This window comes from Camelus dromedarius, chromosome 14 (genome assembly GCF_036321535.1).
Source record: "Camelus dromedarius isolate mCamDro1 chromosome 14, mCamDro1.pat, whole genome shotgun sequence".
NCBI classification, from domain to species: Eukaryota; Metazoa; Chordata; class Mammalia; order Artiodactyla; family Camelidae; genus Camelus; species Camelus dromedarius.
In genome coordinates this window covers 227,274-245,577 of record NC_087449.1, presented here as the reverse complement: position 1 = coordinate 245,577, position 18,304 = coordinate 227,274, and positions in this window count along the sequence as shown.

Sequence of the window (18,304 nt, the reverse complement as noted above, 5' to 3'; positions counted from 1 at the left end):
GAACTTCAAACCGGCACTAGGAAACAGACTGAGAAAGCAGAGAAAAAGTGTCTCCTGCAACCCGTTCCCTTGGTGCTAGATGAAAGAACGTCTCTCCACTAGTTCAGTTCTGAGAGATAAGTGTGTGTGAAAGCAGTCCTTCACCTAGCTTGTTGGGAACACAAAGTTTCTTTTCAGTTGCAAACTCCATTCCATACATGTATATGGGGAGGTACAAGCTCCAACTCGGTTTGACAGTGTAAACTCTAGGAACTTCAAACCGGCACTAGGGAACAGACTGAGAAAGCAGAGAAAAAGTGTCTCCTGCAACCCGTTCCGTTGTTGCTAGATGAACGAACGTCTCTCCACCTGCTCAGTTCTGAGAGATAAATGTGTGTGAAAGCCGTCCTTCACCTAGCTTTTTGGGAACACAAAGTTTCTTTTCAGTTGCAAACTCCATTCCATACATATATATGGGGAGGTACTAGCTCCAACACGGTTTTACAGTGAAAACTGCAGGAACTTCAAACCGGCACTAGGAAACAGACTGAGAAAGCAGAGAAAAAGTGTCTCCTGCAACCCGTTCCATTGGTGCTAGATGAACGAACGTCTCTCCACTTGCTCAGTTCTGAGAGATAAGTGTGTGTGAAAGCCGTCCTTCACCTAGCTTGTTGGGAACACAAAGTTTCTTTTCAGTTGCAAACTCCATTCCATACATATATATGGGGAGGTACTAGCTCCAACTCGATTTTACAGTGAAAACTGCAGGAACTTCAAACCGGCACTAGGAAACAGACTGAGAAAGCAGAGAAAAAGTGTCTCCTGCATCCCGTTCCCTTGGTGCTAGATGAAAGAACGTCTCTCCACTTGCTCAGTTCTGAGAGATAAGTGTGTGTGAAAGCCGTCCTTCACCTAGCTTGTTGGGAACACAAAGTTTCTTTTAAGTTGCAAACTCCATTCCATACATATATATGGGGTGGTACTAGCTCCAACTCGGTTTTACCGTGAAAACTGCAGGAACTTCAAACCGGCACTAGGAAACAGACTGAGAAAGCAGAGAAAAAGTGTCTCCTGCAACCCGTTCCCTTGGTGCTAGATGAACGAACGTCTCTCCACTTGCTCAGTTCTGAGAGATAAGTGTGTGTGAAAGCCGTCCTTCACCTAGCTTGTTGGGAACACAAAGTTTCTTTTCAGTTGCAAACTCCATTCCATACATATATATGGGGAGGTACTAGCTCCAACTCGGTTTTACAGTGAAAACTGCAGGAACTTCAAACCGGCACTAGGAAACAGACTGAGAAGCAGAGAAAAAGTGTATCCTGCAACCCGTTCCCTTGGTGCTACATGAACGAACGTCTCTCCACTTGCTCAGTTGTGAGAGATAAGTGTGTGTGAAAGCCGTCCTTCACCTAGCTTTTTGGGAACACAAAGATTCTTTTCAGTTGCAAACTCCATTCCATACATATATATGGGGAGGTACTACCTCCAACTCGGTTTTACAGTGTAAACTGCAGGAAATTCAAACCGGCACTAGGAAACAGACTGAGAAAGCAGAGAAAAAGTGTCTCCTGCAACCCGTTCCCTTGGTGCTAGATGAACGAACGTCTCTCCACTTGCTCAGTTCTGAGAGATAAGTGTGTGTGAAAGCCGTCCTTCACCTAGCTTGTTGCTAAGACAAAGTTTCTTTTCAGTTGCAAACTCCATTCCATACATATATATGTGGAGATACTAGCTCCAACTCGGTTTTACAGTGAAAACTGCAGGAACTTCAATCCGGCAATAGGAAACAGACTGAGAAAGCAGAGAAAAAGTGTCTCCTGCATCCCATTCCCTTGGTGCTAGATGAACGAAAGTCTCTCAACTTGCTCAGTTCTGAGAGATAAGTGTGTGTGAAAGCAGTCCTTCACCTAGCTTGTTGGGAACACAAAGTTTCTTTTCAGTTGCAAACTCCATTCCATACATATATATGGGGAGGAACTACCTCCAACTCGGTTTTACAGTGAAAACTGCAGGAACTTCAAACCGGCACTAGGAAACAGACTGAGAAAGCAGAGAAAAAGTGTCTCCTGCAACCCGTTCCCTTGGTGCTAGATGAACGAACGTCTCTCCACTTGCTCAGTTCTGAGAGATAAGTGTGTGTGAAAGCCGTCCTTCACCTAGCTTGTTGCTAACACAAAGTTTCTTTTCAGTTGCAAACTCCATTCCATACATATATATGTGGAGGTACTAGCTCCAACTCGGTTTTACAGTTTAAACTGCAGGAACTTCAAACCGGCACTAGGAAACAGACTGAGAAAGCAGAGAAAAAGTGTCTCCTGCAACCCGTTCCCTTGGTGCTAGATGAAAGAACGTCTCTCCACTAGCTCAGTTCTGAGAGATAAGTGTGTGTGAAAGCAGTCCTTCACCTAGCTTGTTGGGAACACAAAGTTTCTTTTCAGTTGCAAACTCCATTCCATACATGTATATGGGGAGGTACAAGCTCCAACTCGGTTTGACAGTGTAAACTCTAGGAACTTCAAACCGGCACTAGGGAACAGACTGAGAAAGCAGAGAAAAAGTGTCTCCTGCAACCCGTTCCGTTGTTGCTAGATGAACGAACGTCTCTCCACCTGCTCAGTTCTGAGAGATAAATGTGTGTGAAAGCCGTCCTTCACCTAGCTTTTTGGGAACACAAAGTTTCTTTTCAGTTTTTAAACTCCATTCCATAAATATATATGGGGAGGTACTAGCTCCAACTCGGTTTTACAGTGAAAACTGCAGGAACTTCAAACCGGCACTAGGAAACAGACTGAGAAAGCAGAGAAAAAGTGTCTCCTGCAACCCGTTCCCTTGGTGCTAGATGAACGAACGTCTCTCCACTTGCTCAGTTCTGAGAGATAAGTGTGTGTGAAAGCCGTCCTTCACCTAGCTTGTTGGGAACACAAAGTTTCTTTTCAGTTGCAAACTCCATTCCATACATATATATGGGGAGGTACTAGCTCCAACTCGGTTTTACAGTGAAAACTGCAGGAACTTCAAACCGGCACTAGGAAACAGACTGAGAAAGCAGAGAAAAAGTGTCTCCTGCAACCCGTTCCCTTGGTGCTAGATGAACGAACGTCTCTCCACTTGCTCAGTTCTGAGAGATAAGTGTGTGTGAAAGCCGTCCTTCACCTAGCTTGTTGCTAACACAAAGTTTCTTTTCAGTTGCAAACTCCATTCCATACATATATATGGGGAGGTACTAGCTCCAACTCGGTTTTTCAGTGAAAACTGCAGGAACTTCAAACCGGCACTAGGAAACAGACTGAGAAGCAGAGAAAACGTGTATCCTGCAACCCGTTCCCTTGGTGCTAGATGAACGAACGTCTCTACACTTGCTCAGTTCTGAGAGATAAGTGTGTGTGAAAGCAGTCCTTCACCTAGCTTGTTGGGAACACAAAGTTTCTTTTCAGTTGCAAACTCCATTCCATACATGTATATGGGGAGGTACAAGCTCCAACTCGGTTTGACAGTGTAAACTCTAGGAACTTCAAACCGGCACTAGGGAACAGACTGAGAAAGCAGAGAAAAAGTGTCTCCTGCAACCCGTTCCGTTGTTGCTAGATGAACGAACGTCTCTCCACCTGCTCAGTTCTGAGAGATAAATGTGTGTGAAAGCCGTCCTTCACCTAGCTTTTTGGGAACACAAAGTTTCTTTTCAGTTGCAAACTCCATTCCATACATATATATGGGGAGGTACTAGCTCCAACACGGTTTTACAGTGAAAACTGCAGGAACTTCAAACCGGCACTAGGAAACAGACTGAGAAAGCAGAGAAAAAGTGTCTCCTGCAACCCGTTCCATTGGTGCTAGATGAACGAACGTCTCTCCACTTGCTCAGTTCTGAGAGATAAGTGTGTGTGAAAGCCGTCCTTCACCTAGCTTGTTGGGAACACAAAGTTTCTTTTCAGTTGCAAACTCCATTCCATACATATATATGGGGAGGTACTAGCTCCAACTCGATTTTACAGTGAAAACTGCAGGAACTTCAAACCGGCACTAGGAAACAGACTGAGAAGCAGAGAAAAAGTGTATCCTGCATCCCGTTCCCTTGGTGCTAGATGAAAGAACGTCTCTCCACTTGCTCAGTTCTGAGAGATAAGTGTGTGTGAAAGCCGTCCTTCACCTAGCTTGTTGGGAACACAAAGTTTCTTTTAAGTTGCAAACTCCATTCCATACATATATATGGGGTGGTACTAGCTCCAACTCGGTTTTACCGTGAAAACTGCAGGAACTTCAAACCGGCACTAGGAAACAGACTGAGAAAGCAGAGAAAAAGTGTCTCCTGCAACCCGTTCCCTTGGTGCTAGATGAACGAACGTCTCTCCACTTGCTCAGTTCTGAGAGATAAGTGTGTGTGAAAGCCGTCCTTCACCTAGCTTGTTGGGAACACAAAGTTTCTTTTCAGTTGCAAACTCCATTCCATACATATATATGGGGAGGTACTAGCTCCAACTCGGTTTTACAGTGAAAACTGCAGGAACTTCAAACCGGCACTAGGAAACAGACTGAGAAGCAGAGAAAATGTGTATCCTGCAACCCGTTCCCTTGGTGCTACATGAACGAACGTCTCTCCACTTGCTCAGTTGTGAGAGATAAGTGTGTGTGAAAGCCGTCCTTCACCTAGCTTTTTGGGAACACAAAGATTCTTTTCAGTTGCAAACTCCATTCCATACATATATATGGGGAGGTACTACCTCCAACTCGGTTTTACAGTGAAAACTGCAGGAAATTCAAACCGGCACTAGGAAACAGACTGAGAAAGCAGAGAAAAAGTGTCTCCTGCAACCCGTTCCCTTGGTGCTAGATGAACGAACGTCTCTCCACTTGCTCAGTTCTGAGAGATAAGTGTGTGTGAAAGCCGTCCTTCACCTAGCTTGTTGCTAAGACAAAGTTTCTTTTCAGTTGCAAACTCCATTCCATACATATATATGTGGAGATACTAGCTCCAACTCGGTTTTACAGTGAAAACTGCAGGAACTTCAATCCGGCACTAGGAAACAGACTGAGAAAGCAGAGAAAAAGTGTCTCCTGCATCCCATTCCCTTGGTGCTAGATGAACGAAAGTCTCTCAACTTGCTCAGTTCTGAGAGATAAGTGTGTGTGAAAGCAGTACTTCACCTAGCTTGTTGGGAACACAAAGTTTCTTTTCAGTTGCAAACTCCATTCCATACATATATATGGGGAGGAACTACCTCCAACTCGGTTTTACAGTGAAAACTGCAGGAACTTCAAACCGGCACTAGGAAACAGACTGAGAAAGCAGAGAAAAAGTGTCTCCTGCAACCCGTTCCCTTGGTGCTAGATGAACGAACGTCTCTCCACTTGCTCAGTTCTGAGAGATAAGTGTGTGTGAAAGCCGTCCTTCACCTAGCTTGTTGCTAACACAAAGTTTCTTTTCAGTTGCAAACTCCATTCCATACATATATATGTGGAGGTACTAGCTCCAACTCGGTTTTACAGTTTAAACTGCAGGAACTTCAAACCGGCACTAGGAAACAGACTGAGAAAGCAGAGAAAAAGTGTCTCCTGCAACCCGTTCCCTTGGTGCTAGATGAAAGAACGTCTCTCCACTAGCTCAGTTCTGAGAGATAAGTGTGTGTGAAAGCAGTCCTTCACCTAGCTTGTTGGGAACACAAAGTTTCTTTTCAGTTGCAAACTCCATTCCATACATGTATATGGGGAGGTACAAGCTCCAACTCGGTTTGACAGTGTAAACTCTAGGAACTTCAAACCGGCACTAGGGAACAGACTGAGAAAGCAGAGAAAAAGTGTCTCCTGCAACCCGTTCCGTTGTTGCTAGATGAAAGAACGTCTCTCCACCTGCTCAGTTCTGAGAGATAAATGTGTGTGAAAGCCGTCCTTCACCTAGCTTTTTGGGAACACAAAGTTTCTTTTCAGTTGCAAACTCCATTCCATAAATATATATGGGGAGGTACTAGCTCCAACTCGGTTTTACAGTGAAAACTGCAGGAACTTCAAACCGGCACTAGGAAACAGACTGAGAAAGCAGAGAAAAAGTGTCTCCTGCAACCCGTTCCCTTGGTGCTAGATGAACGAACGTCTCTCCACTTGCTCAGTTCTGAGAGATAAGTGTGTGTGAAAGCCGTCCTTCACCTAGCTTGTTGGGAACACAAAGTTTCTTTTCAGTTGCAAACTCCATTCCATACATATATATGGGGAGGTACTAGCTCCAACTCGGTTTTACAGTGAAAACTGCAGGAACTTCAAACCGGCACTAGGAAACAGACTGAGAAAGCAGAGAAAAAGTGTCTCCTGCAACCCGTTCCCTTGGTGCTAGATGAACGAACGTCTCTCCACTTGCTCAGTTCTGAGAGATAAGTGTGTGTGAAAGCCGTCCTTCACCTAGCTTGTTGCTAACACAAAGTTTCTTTTCAGTTGCAAACTCCATTCCATACATATATATGGGGAGGTACTAGCTCCAACTCGGTTTTTCAGTGAAAACTGCAGGAACTTCAAACCGGCACTAGGAAACAGACTGAGAAGCAGAGAAAACGTGTATCCTGCAACCCGTTCCCTTGGTGCTAGATGAACGAACGTCTCTACACTTGCTCAGTTCTGAGAGATAAGTGTGTGTGAAAGCAGTCCTTCACCTAGCTTGTTGGGAACACAAAGTTTCTTTTCAGTTGCAAACTCCATTCCATACATATATATGGGTAGGTACTAGCTCCAACTCGGTTTTACAGTGAAAACTGCAGGAACTTCAAACCGGCACTAGGAAACAGACTGAAAATGCCGAGAAAAAGTGTCTCCTGCAACCCGTTCCCTTGGTGCTAGATGAACGAACGTCTCTCCACTTGCTCAGTTCTGAGAGATAAGTGTGTGTGAAAGCCGTCCTTCACCTAGCTTGTTGGGAACACAAAGTTTCTTTTCTGTTGCCAACTCCATTCCATACATATATATGGTGAGGTACAAGCTCCAACTCGGTTTTACAGTGAAAACTGCAGGAACTTCAAACCGGCACTAGGAAACAGACTGAGAAAGCAGAGAAAAAGTGTCCCTGCATCCCGTTCCCTTGGTCCTAGATGAACGAACGTCTCTCCACTTGCTGAGTTCCGAGAGATAAGTGTGTGTGAAAGCCGTCCTTCAACTAGCTTGTTGGGAACACAAAGTTTCTATTCAGTTGCAAACTCCATTCCATACATATATATGGGGAGGTACTACCTCCCACTCTGTTTTACAGTGAAAACTGCAGGAACTTCAAACCGGCACTAGGAAACAGACTGAGAAAGCAGAGAAAAAGTGTCTCCTGCAACCCGTTCCCTTGGTGATAGATGAACGAACGTCTCTCCACTTGCTCAGTTCTGAGAGATAAGTGTGTGTGAAAGCCGTCCTTCACCTAGCTTGTTGGGAACACAAAGTTTCTTTTCAGTTGCAAACCCCATTCCATACATATATATGGGGAGATACAAGCTCCAACTCGGTTTTTCAGTGAAAACTGCAGGAACTTCAAACCGGCACTAGGAAACAGACTGAGAAGCAGAGAAAAAGTGTATCCTGCAAACCGTTCCCTTGGTGCTAGATGAACGAACGTCTCTCCACTTGCTGAGTTCCGAGAGATAAGTGTGTGTGCAAGCCGTCCTTATCGTAGCCTGTTAGGAACACAAAGTTTCTTTTTGTTGCAAACCCAATTCCATAAATTTATATGGGGAGGTACTAGCTCCAACTCGGTTTTACAGTGAAAAGTGAAGGAACTTCAAACCGGCACTAGGAAACAGACTGAGAAAGCAGAGAAAAAGTGTCTCCTGCATCCCGTTCCCTTGGTGCTAGATGAACGAACGTCTCTCCACTTGCTCAGTTCTGAGAGATAAGTTTGTGTGAAAGCAGTCCTTCACCTAGCTTGTTGGGAACACAAAGTTTCTTTTCAGTTGCAAACACCATTCCATACATGTATATGGGGAGGTACTAGCTCCAACTCCGTTTTACAGTGAAAACTGCAGGAACTTCAAACCGGCACTAGGAAACAGACTGAGAAAGCAGAGAAAAAGTGTCTCCTGCAACCCGTTCCCTTGGTGCTAGATGAACGAACGTCTCTCCACTTGCTCAGTTCTGAGAGATAAGTGTGTGTGAAAGCCGTCCTTCACCTAGCTTGTTGCTAACACAAAGTTTCTTTTCAGTTGCAAACTCCATTCCATAAATATATATGTGGAGGTACTAGCTCCAACTCCGTTTTACAGTGAAAACTGCAGGAAATTCAAAAAGGCACTAGGAAACAGACTGAGAAAGCAGAGAAAAAGTGTCTCCTGCAACCCGTTAACTTGGTGCTAGATGAACGAACGTCTCTCAACTTGCTCAGTTCTGAGAGATAAGTGTGTGTGAAAGCAGTCCTTCACCTAGCTTGTTGGGAACACAAAGTTTCTTTTCAGTTGCAAACTCCATTCCATACATATATATGGGGAGGTACTAGCTCCAACTCGGTTTTACAGTGAAAACTGCAGGAACATCAATCCGGCACTAGGAAACAGACTGAGAAAGCAGAGAAAAATGTCTCCTGCAACCCGTTCCCTTGGTGCTAGATGAACGATCGTCTCTCGACTTGCTCAGTTCTGAGAGATAAGTGTGTGTGAAAGCCGTCCTTCACCTAGATTGTTGGGAACACAAAGTTTCTTTTCAGTTGCAAACTCCATTCCATACATATATATGGGGAGGTACTAGCTCCAACTCGGTTTTTCAGTGAAAACTGCAGGAACTTCAAACCGGCACTAGGAAACAGACTGAGAAGCAGAGAAAAAGTGTATCCTGCAACCCGTTCCCTTTGTGCTAGATGAACGAACGTCTCTCCACTTGCTCAGTTCTGAGAGATAAGTGTGTTTGAAAGCCGTCCTTCAACTAGCTTGTTGGGAACACAAAGATTCTTTTCAGTTGCAATCTCCATTCCATACATATATATGGGGAGGTACTAGCTCCAACTCGATTTTACAGTGAAAACTGCAGGAACTTCAAACCGGCACTAGGAAACAGACTGAGAAAGCAGAGAAAACGTGTCTCCTGCAACCCGTTCCCTTGGTCCTAGATGAACGAGCGTCTCTCCACTTGCTCAGTTCTGAGAGATAAGTGTGTTTGAAAGCCGTCCTTCAACTAGCTTGTTGCTAACACAAAGTTTCTTTTCAGTTGCAAACTCCATTCCATACATATATATGGGGAGGTACTAGCTCCAACTCGGTTTTACCGTGAAAACTGCAGGAACTTCAAACCGGCACTAGGAAACAGACTGAGAAAGCAGAGAAAAAGTGTCTCCTGCAACCCGTTCCCTTGGTGCTAGATGAACGAACGTCTCTCCACTTGCTCAGTTCTGAGAGAAAAGTGTGTGTGAAAGCCGTTCTTCACCTCGCTTGTTGGGAACACAAAGTTTCTTTTCAGTTGCAAACTCCATTCCATACATATATATGGGGAGGTACTACCTCCAACTCTGTTTTACAGTGAAAACTGCAGGAACTTCAAACCGGCACTAGGAAACAGACTGAGAAAGCAGAGAAAAAGTGTCTCCTGCAACCCGTTCCCTTGGTGCTAGATGAATGAACGTCTCTCCACTTGCTCAGTTCTGAGAGATAAGTGTGTGTGAAAGCCGTCCTTCACCTAGCTTGTTGCTAACACAAAGTTACTTTTCAGTTGCAAACTCCATTCCATACATATATATGTGGAGGTACTAGCTCCAACTCGGTTTTACAGTGAAAACTGCAGGAACTTCAAACCGGCACTAGGAAACAGACTGAGAAAGCAGAGAAAAAGTGTCTCCTGCAACCCGTTCCCTTGGTGCTAGATGAAAGAACGTCTCTCCACTTGCTCAGTTCTGAGAGATAAGTGTGTGTGAAAGCCGTCCTTCACCTAGCTTGTTGGGAACACAAAGTTTCTTTTAAGTTGCAAACTCCATTCCATACATATATATTTGGAGGTACTAGCTCCAACTCGGTTTTACCGTGAAAACTGCAGGAACTTCAAACCGGCACTAGGAAACAGACTGAGAAAGCAGAGAAAAAGTGTCTCCTGCAAAACGTTCCCTTGGTGCTAGATGAACGAACGTCTCTCCACTTGCTCAGTTCTGAGAGATAAGTGTGTGTGAAAGCCGTCCTTCACCTAGCTTGTTGGGAACACAAAGTTTCTTTTCAGTTGCAAACTCCATTCCATAAATATATATGGGGAGGTACTAGCTCCAACTCGATTTTACAGTGAAAACTGCAGGAACTTCAAACCGGCACTAGGAAACAGACTGAGAAAGCAGAGAAAAAGTGTCTCCTGCAACCCGTTCCCTTGGTGCTAGATGAAAGAACGTCTCTCCACTTGCTCAGTTCTGAGAGATAAGTGTGTGTGAAAGCCGTCCTTCACCTAGCTTGTTGGGAACACAAAGTTTCTTTTAAGTTGCAAACTCCATTCCATACATATATATTTGGAGGTACTAGCTCCAACTCGGTTTTACCGTGAAAACTGCAGGAACTTCAAACCGGCACTAGGAAACAGACTGAGAAAGCAGAGAAAAAGTGTCTCCTGCAAAACGTTCCCTTGGTGCTAGATGAACGAACGTCTCTCCACTTGCTCAGTTCTGAGAGATAAGTGTGTGTGAAAGCCGTCCTTCACCTAGCTTGTTGGGAACACAAAGTTTCTTTTCAGTTGCAAACTCCATTCCATACATATATATGGGGAGGTACTAGCTCCAACTCGGTTTTACAGTGAAAACTGCAGGAACTTCAAACCGGCACTAGGAAACAGACTGAGAAGCAGAGAAAAAGTGTATCCTGCAACCCGTTCCCTTGGTGCTACATGAACGAACGTCTCTCCACTTGCTCAGTTGTGAGAGATAAGTGTGTGTGAAAGCCGTCCTTCACCTAGCTTTTTGGGAACACAAAGATTCTTTTCAGTTGCAAACTCCATTCCATACATATATATGGGGAGGTACTACCTCCAACTCGGTTTTACAGTGAAAACTGCAGGAACTTCAAACCGGCACTAGGAAACAGACTGAGAAAGCAGAGAAAAAGTGTCTCCTGCAACCCGTTCCCTTGGTGCTAGATGAACGAACGTCTCTCCACTTGCTAAGTTCTGAGAGATAAGTGCGTGTGAAAGCCGTCCTTCACCTAGCTTGTTGCTAACACAAAGTTTCTTTTCAGTTGCAAACTCCATTCCATACATATATATGTGGAGATACTAGCTCCAACTCGGTTTTACAGTGAAAACTGCAGGAACTTCAATCCGGCACTAGGAAACAGACTGAGAAAGCAGAGAAAAAGTGTCTCCTGCAACCCGTTCCCTTGGTGCTAGATGAACGAAAGTCTCTCAACTTGCTCAGTACTGAGAGATAAGTGTGTGTGAAAGCAGTCCTTCACCTAGCTTGTTGGGAACACAAAGTTTCTTTTCAGTTGCAAACTCCATTCCATACATATATATGGGGAGGTACTACCTCCAACTCGGTTTTACAGTGAAAACTGCAGGAACTTCAAACCGGCACTAGGAAACAGACTGAGAAAGCAGAGAAAAAGTGTCTCCTGCAACCCGTTCCCTTGGTGCTAGATGAACGAACGTCTCTCCACTTGCTCAGTTCTGAGAGATAAGTGTGTGTGAAAGCCGTCCTTCACCTAGCTTGTTGCTAACACAAAGTTTCTTTTCAGTTGCAAACTCCATTCCATACATATATATGTGGAGGTACTAGCTCCAACGCGGTTTTACAGTTTAAACTGCAGGAACTTCAAACCGGCACTAGGAAACAGACTGAGAAAGCAGAGAAAAAGTGTCTCCTGCAACCCGTTCCCTTGGTGCTAGATGAACGAACGTCTCTCCACTTGCTCAGTTCTGAGAGAGAAGTGTGTGTGAAAGCCGTCCTTCACCTAGCTTGTTGGGAACACAAAGTTTCTTTTCAGTTGCAAACTCCATTCCATACATATATATGGGGAGGTACTAGCTCCAACTCGGTTTTACAGTGAAAACTGCAGGAACTTCAAACCGGCACTAGGAAACAGACTGAGAAAGCAGAGAAAAAGTGTCTCCTGCATCCCGTTCCCTTGGTGCTAGATGAACGAACGTCTCTCCACTTGCTCAGTTCTGAGAGATAAGTGTGTGTGAAAGCCGTCCTTCACCTAGCTTGTTGCTAACACAAAGTTTCTTTTCAGTTGCAAACTCCATTCCATACATATATATGGGGAGGTACTAGCTCCAACTCGGTTTTTCAGTGAAAACTGCAGGAACTTCAAACCGGCACTAGGAAACAGACTGAGAAGCAGAGAAAACGTGTATCCTGCAACCCGTTCCCTTGGTGCTAGATGAACGAACGTCTCTACACTTGCTCAGTTCTGAGAGATAAGTGTGTGTGAAAGCAGTCCTTCACCTAGCTTGTTGGGAACACAAAGTTTCTTTTCAGTTGCAAACTCCATTCCATACATATATATGGGTAGGTACTAGCTCCAACTCGGTTTTACAGTGAAAACTGCAGGAACTTCAAACCGGCACTAGGAAACAGACTGAAAATGCCGAGAAAAAGTGTCTCCTGCAACCCGTTCCCTTGGTGCTAGATGAACGAACGTCTCTCCACTTGCTCAGTTCTGAGAGATAAGTGTGTGTGAAAGCCGTCCTTCACCTAGCTTGTTGGGAACACAAAGTTTCTTTTCTGTTGCCAACTCCATTCCATACATATATATGGGGATGTACTAGCTCCAACTCGGTTTTACTGTGAAAACTGCAGGAACTTCAAAACGCCACTAGGAAACAGATTGAGAAAGCGGAGAAAAAGTGTCCCTGCATCCCGTTCCCTTGGTCCTAGATGAACGAACGTCTCTCCACTTGCTGAGTTCCGAGAGATAAGTGTGTGTGCAAGCCGTCCTTATCCTAGCCTGTAGGGAACACAAAGTTTGTTTTTGTTGCAAACCCAATTCCATAAATTTATATGGGGAGGTACTAGCTCCAACTCGGTTTTACAGTGAAAAATGAAGGAACTTCAAACCGGCACTAGGAAACAGACTGAGAAAGCAGAGAAAAAGTGTCTCCTGCATCCCGTTCCCTTGGTGCTAGATGAACAAACGTCTCTCCACTTGCTCAGTTCTGAGAGATAAGTTTGTGTGAAAGCAGTCCTTCACCTAGCTTGTTGGGAACACAAAGTTTCTTTTCAGTTGCAAACACCATTCCATACATGTATATGGGGAGGTAATAGCTCCAACTCCGTTTTACAGTGAAAACTGCAGGAACCTCCAACCGGCACTAGGAAACAGACTGAGAAAGCAGAGAAAAAGTTTCTACTGCAACCCGTTCCCTTGGTGCTAGATGAACGAACGTCTCTCCACTTGCTCAGTTCTGAGAGATAAGTGTGTGTGAAAGCAGTCCTTCACCTAGCTTGTTGGGAACACAAAGTTTCTTTTCAGTTGCAAACTCCATTCCATACATGTATATGGGGAAGTACAACTCCAAATCCGTTTTACAGTGAAAACTGCAGGAACTTCAAACCGGCACTAGGAAGCAGACTGAGAAATCAGAGAAAAAGTGTCTCCTGCATCCCGTTCCCTTGGTGCTAGATGAACGAAAGTCTCCCACTTGCTCAGTTCTGAGAGATAAGTGTGTGTGAATGCAGTCCTTCACAAAGCTTGTTGGGAACACAAAGTTTATTTTCAATTGCAAACTCCATTCCATACATGTATATGGGGAGGTACTAGCTCCAACTCCGTTTTACAGTGAAAACTGCAGGAACTTCAAACCGGCACTAGGAAACAGACTGAGAAAGCAGAGAAAAAGTGTCTCCTGCAACCCGTTTCCTTGGTGCTAGATGAACGAACGTCTCTCCACTTGCTCAGTTCCGAGAGATAAGTGTGTGTGAAAGCCGTCCTTCACCTAGCTTGTTGGGAACACAAAGTTTCTTTTCAGTTGCAAACTGCATTCCATACATATATATGGGTTGGTAATAGCTCCAACTCGGTTTTACAGTGAAAACTGCAGGAACTTCAAACCGGCACTAGGAAACAGACTGAGAAAGCAGAGAAAAAGTGTCTCCTGCAAACCGTTCTCTTGGTGCTAGATGAACGAACGTCTGTCCACTTGCTCAGTTCTGAGAGATAAATGTGTGTGAAAGCCGTTCTTCACCTAGCTTGTTGGGAACACAAAGTTTCTTTTCAGTTGCAAACTCCTTTCCATACATGTATATGGGGAGGTACTAGCTCCAACTCGGTTTTACAGTGAAAAATGCAGGAAATTCAAACCGGCACTAGGAAAATGACTGAGAAAGCAGAGAAAAAGTGTCTCCTGCAACCCGTTCCCTTGGTGCTAGATGAACGAACGTCTCTCCACTTGCTCAGTTCTGAGAGATAAGTGTGTGTGAAAGCCGTCCTTCACCTAGCTTGTTGGGAACACTAAGTTTCTTTTCACTTGCAAACTCCATTCCATACATATATATAGGGAGGTACTAGCTCCAACTCGGTTTTACAGTGAAAACTGCAGGAAATTCAAACCGGCACTATGAAACAGACTGAGAAATCAGAGAAAAAGTGTCTCCTGCAACCCGTTCCCTTGGTGCTAGATGAACGAACGTCTCTCCACTTGCTCAGTTCTGAGAGATAAGTGTGTGTGAAAGCCGTCCTTCACGTAGCTTGTTGGGAACACAAAGATTCTTTTCAGTTGTAAACTCCATTCCATACATATATATGGTGAGGTACAAGCTCCAACTCGGTTTTACAGTGAAAACTGCAGGAACTTCAAACCGGCACTAGGAAACAGACTGAGAAAGCAGAGAAAAAGTGTCCCTGCATCCCGTTCCCTTGGTCCTAGATGAACGAACGTCTCTCCACTTGCTGAGTTCCGAGAGATAAGTGTGTGTGAAAGCCGTCCTTCAACTAGCTTGTTGGGAACACAAAGTTTCTATTCAGTTGCAAACTCCATTCCATACATATATATGGGGAGGTACTACCTCCCACTCGGTTTTACAGTGAAAACTGCAGGAACTTCAAACCGGCACTAGGAAACAGACTGAGAAAGCAGAGAAAAAGTGTCTCCTGCAACCCGTTCCCTTGGTGATAGATGAACGAACGTCTCTCCACTTGCTCAGTTCTGAGAGATAAGTGTGTGTGAAAGCCGTCCTTCACCTAGCTTGTTGGGAACACAAAGTTTCTTTTCAGTTGCAAACTCCATTCCATACATATATATGGGGAGGTACAAGCTCCAACTCTGTTTTTCAGTGAAAACTGCAGGAACTTCAAACCGGCACTAGGAAACAGACTGAGAAGCAGAGAAAAAGTGTATCCTGCAAACCGTTCCCTTGGTGCTAGATGAACGAACGTCTCTCCACTTGCTGAGTTCCGAGAGATAAGTGTGTGTGCAAGCCGTCCTTATCCTAGCCTGTTAGGAACACAAAGTTTCTTTTTGTTGCAAACCCAATTCCATAAATTTATATGGGGAGGTACTAGCTCCAACTCGGTTTTACAGTGAAAAGTGAAGGAACTTCAAACCGGCACTAGGAAACAGACTGAGAAAGCAGAGAAAAAGTGTCTCCTGCATCCCGTTCCCTTGGTGCTAGATGAACGAACGTCTCTCCACTTGCTCAGTTCTGAGAGATAAGTTTGTGTGAAAGCAGTCCTTCACCTAGCTTGTTGGGAACACAAAGTTTCTTTTCAGTTGCAAACACCATTCCATACATGTATATGGGGAGGTACTAGCTCCAACTCCGTTTTACAGTGAAAACTGCAGGAACTTCAAACCGGCACTAGGAAACAGACTGAGAAAGGAGAGAAAAAGTGTCTCCTGCAACCTGTTCCCTTGGTGCTAGATGAACGAACGTCTCTCCACTTGCTCAGTTCTGAGAGATAAGTGTGTGTGAAAGCCGTCCTTCACCTAGCTTGTTGCTAACACAAAGTTTCTTTTCAGTTGCAAACTCCATTCCATAAATATATATGTGGAGGTACTAGCTCCAACTCCGTTTTACAGTGAAAACTGCAGGAAATTCAAAAAGGCACTAGGAAACAGACTGAGAAAGCAGAGAAATAGTGTCTCCTGCAACCCGTTCCCTTGGTGCTAGATGAACGAACGTCTCTCAACTTGCTCAGTTCTGAGAGATAAGTGTGTGTGAAAGCAGTCCTTCACCTAGCTTGTAGGGAACACAAAGTTTCTTTTCAGTTGCAAACTCCATTCCATACATATATATGGGGAGGTACTAGCTCCAACTCGGTTTTACAGTGAAAACTGCAGGAACTTCAATCCGGCACTAGGAAACAGACTGAGAAAGCAGAGAAAAATGTCTCCTGCAACCCGTTCCCTTGGTGCTAGATGAACGATCGTCTCTCGACTTGCTCAGTTCTGAGAGATAAGTGTGTGTGAAAGCCGTCCTTCACCTAGATTGTTGGGAACACAAAGTTTCTTTTCAGTTGCAAACTCCATTCCATACATATATATGGGGAGGTACTAGCTCCAACTCGGTTTTTCAGTGAAAACTGCAGGAACTTCATACCGGCACTAGGAAACAGACTGAGAAAGCAGAGAAAAAGTGTCTCCTGCAACCCGTTCCCTTGGTGCTAGATGAATGAACGTCTCTCCACTTGCTCAGTTCTGAGAGATAAGTGTGTGTGAAAGCCGTCCTTCACCTAGCTTGTTGCTAACACAAAGTTACTTTTCAGTTGCAAACTCCATTCCATACATATATATGTGGAGGTACTAGCTCCAACTCGGTTTTACAGTGAAAACTGCAGGAACTTCAAACCGGCACTAGGAAACAGACTGAGAAAGCAGAGAAAAAGTGTCTCCTGCAACCCGTTCCCTTGGTGCTAGATGAACGAACGTCTCTACTCTTGCTCAGTTCTGAGAGATAAGTGTGTGTGAAAGCCGTCCTTCACCTAGCTTGTTGGGAACACAAAGTTTCTTTTCAGTTGCAAACTCCATTCCATAAATATATATGGGGAGGTACTAGCTCCAACTCGATTTTACAGTGAAAACTGCAGGAACTTCAAACCGGCACTAGGAAACAGACTGAGAAAGCAGAGAAAAAGTGTCTCCTGCAACCCGTTCCCTTGGTGCTAGATGAAAGAACGTCTCTCCACTTGCTCAGTTCTGAGAGATAAGTGTGTGTGAAAGCCGTCCTTCACCTAGCTTGTTGGGAACACAAAGTTTCTTTTAAGTTGCAAACTCCATTCCACACATATATATGGGGAGGTACTAGCTCCAACTCGGTTTTACCGTGAAAACTGCAGGAACTTCAAACCGGCACTAGGAAACAGACTGAGAAAGCAGAGAAAAAGTGTCTCCTGCAACCCGTTCCCTTGGTGCTAGATGAACGAACGTCTCTCCACTTGCTCAGTTCTGAGAGATAAGTGTGTGTGAAAGCCGTCCTTCACCTAGCTTGTTGGGAACACAAAGTTTCTTTTCAGTTGCAAACTCCATTCCATACATATATATGGGGAGGTACTAGCTCCAACTCGGTTTTACAGTGAAAACTGCAGGAACTTCAAACCGGCACTAGGAAACAGACTGAGAAGCAGAGAAAAAGTGTATCCTGCAACCCGTTCCCTTGGTGCTACATGAACGAACGTCTCTCCACTTGCTCAGTTGTGAGAGATAAGTGTGTGTGAAAGCCGTCCTTCACCTAGCTTTTTGGGAACACAAAGATTCTTTTCAGTTGCAAACTCCATTCCATACATATATATGGGGAGGTACTACCTCCAACTCGGTTTTACAGTGAAAACTGCAGGAACTTCAAACCGGCACTAGGAAACAGACTGAGAAAGCAGAGAAAAAGTGTCTCCTGCAACCCGTTCCCTTGGTGCTAGATGAACGAACGTCTCTCCACTTGCTAAGTTCTGAGAGATAAGTGCGTGTGAAAGCCGTCCTTCACCTAGCTTGTTGCTAACACAAAGTTTCTTTTCAGTTGCAAACTCCATTCCATACATATATATGTGGAGATACTAGCTCCAACTCGGTTTTACAGTGAAAACTGCAGGAACTTCAATCCGGCACTAGGAAACAGACTGAGAAAGCAGAGAAAAAGTGTCTCCTGCAACCCGTTCCCTTGGTGCTAGATGAACGAAAGTCTCTCAACTTGCTCAGTACTGAGAGATAAGTGTGTGTGAAAGCAGTCCTTCACTTAGCTTGTTGGGAACACAAAGTTTCTTTTCAGTTGCAAACTCCATTCCATACATATATATGGGGAGGTACTACCTCCAACTCGGTTTTACAGTGAAAACTGCAGGAACTTCAAACCGGCACTAGGAAACAGACTGAGAAAGCAGAGAAAAAGTGTCTCCTGCAACCCGTTCCCTTGGTGCTAGATGAACGAACGTCTCTCCACTTGCTCAGTTCTGAGAGATAAGTGTGTGTGAAAGCCGTCCTTCACCTA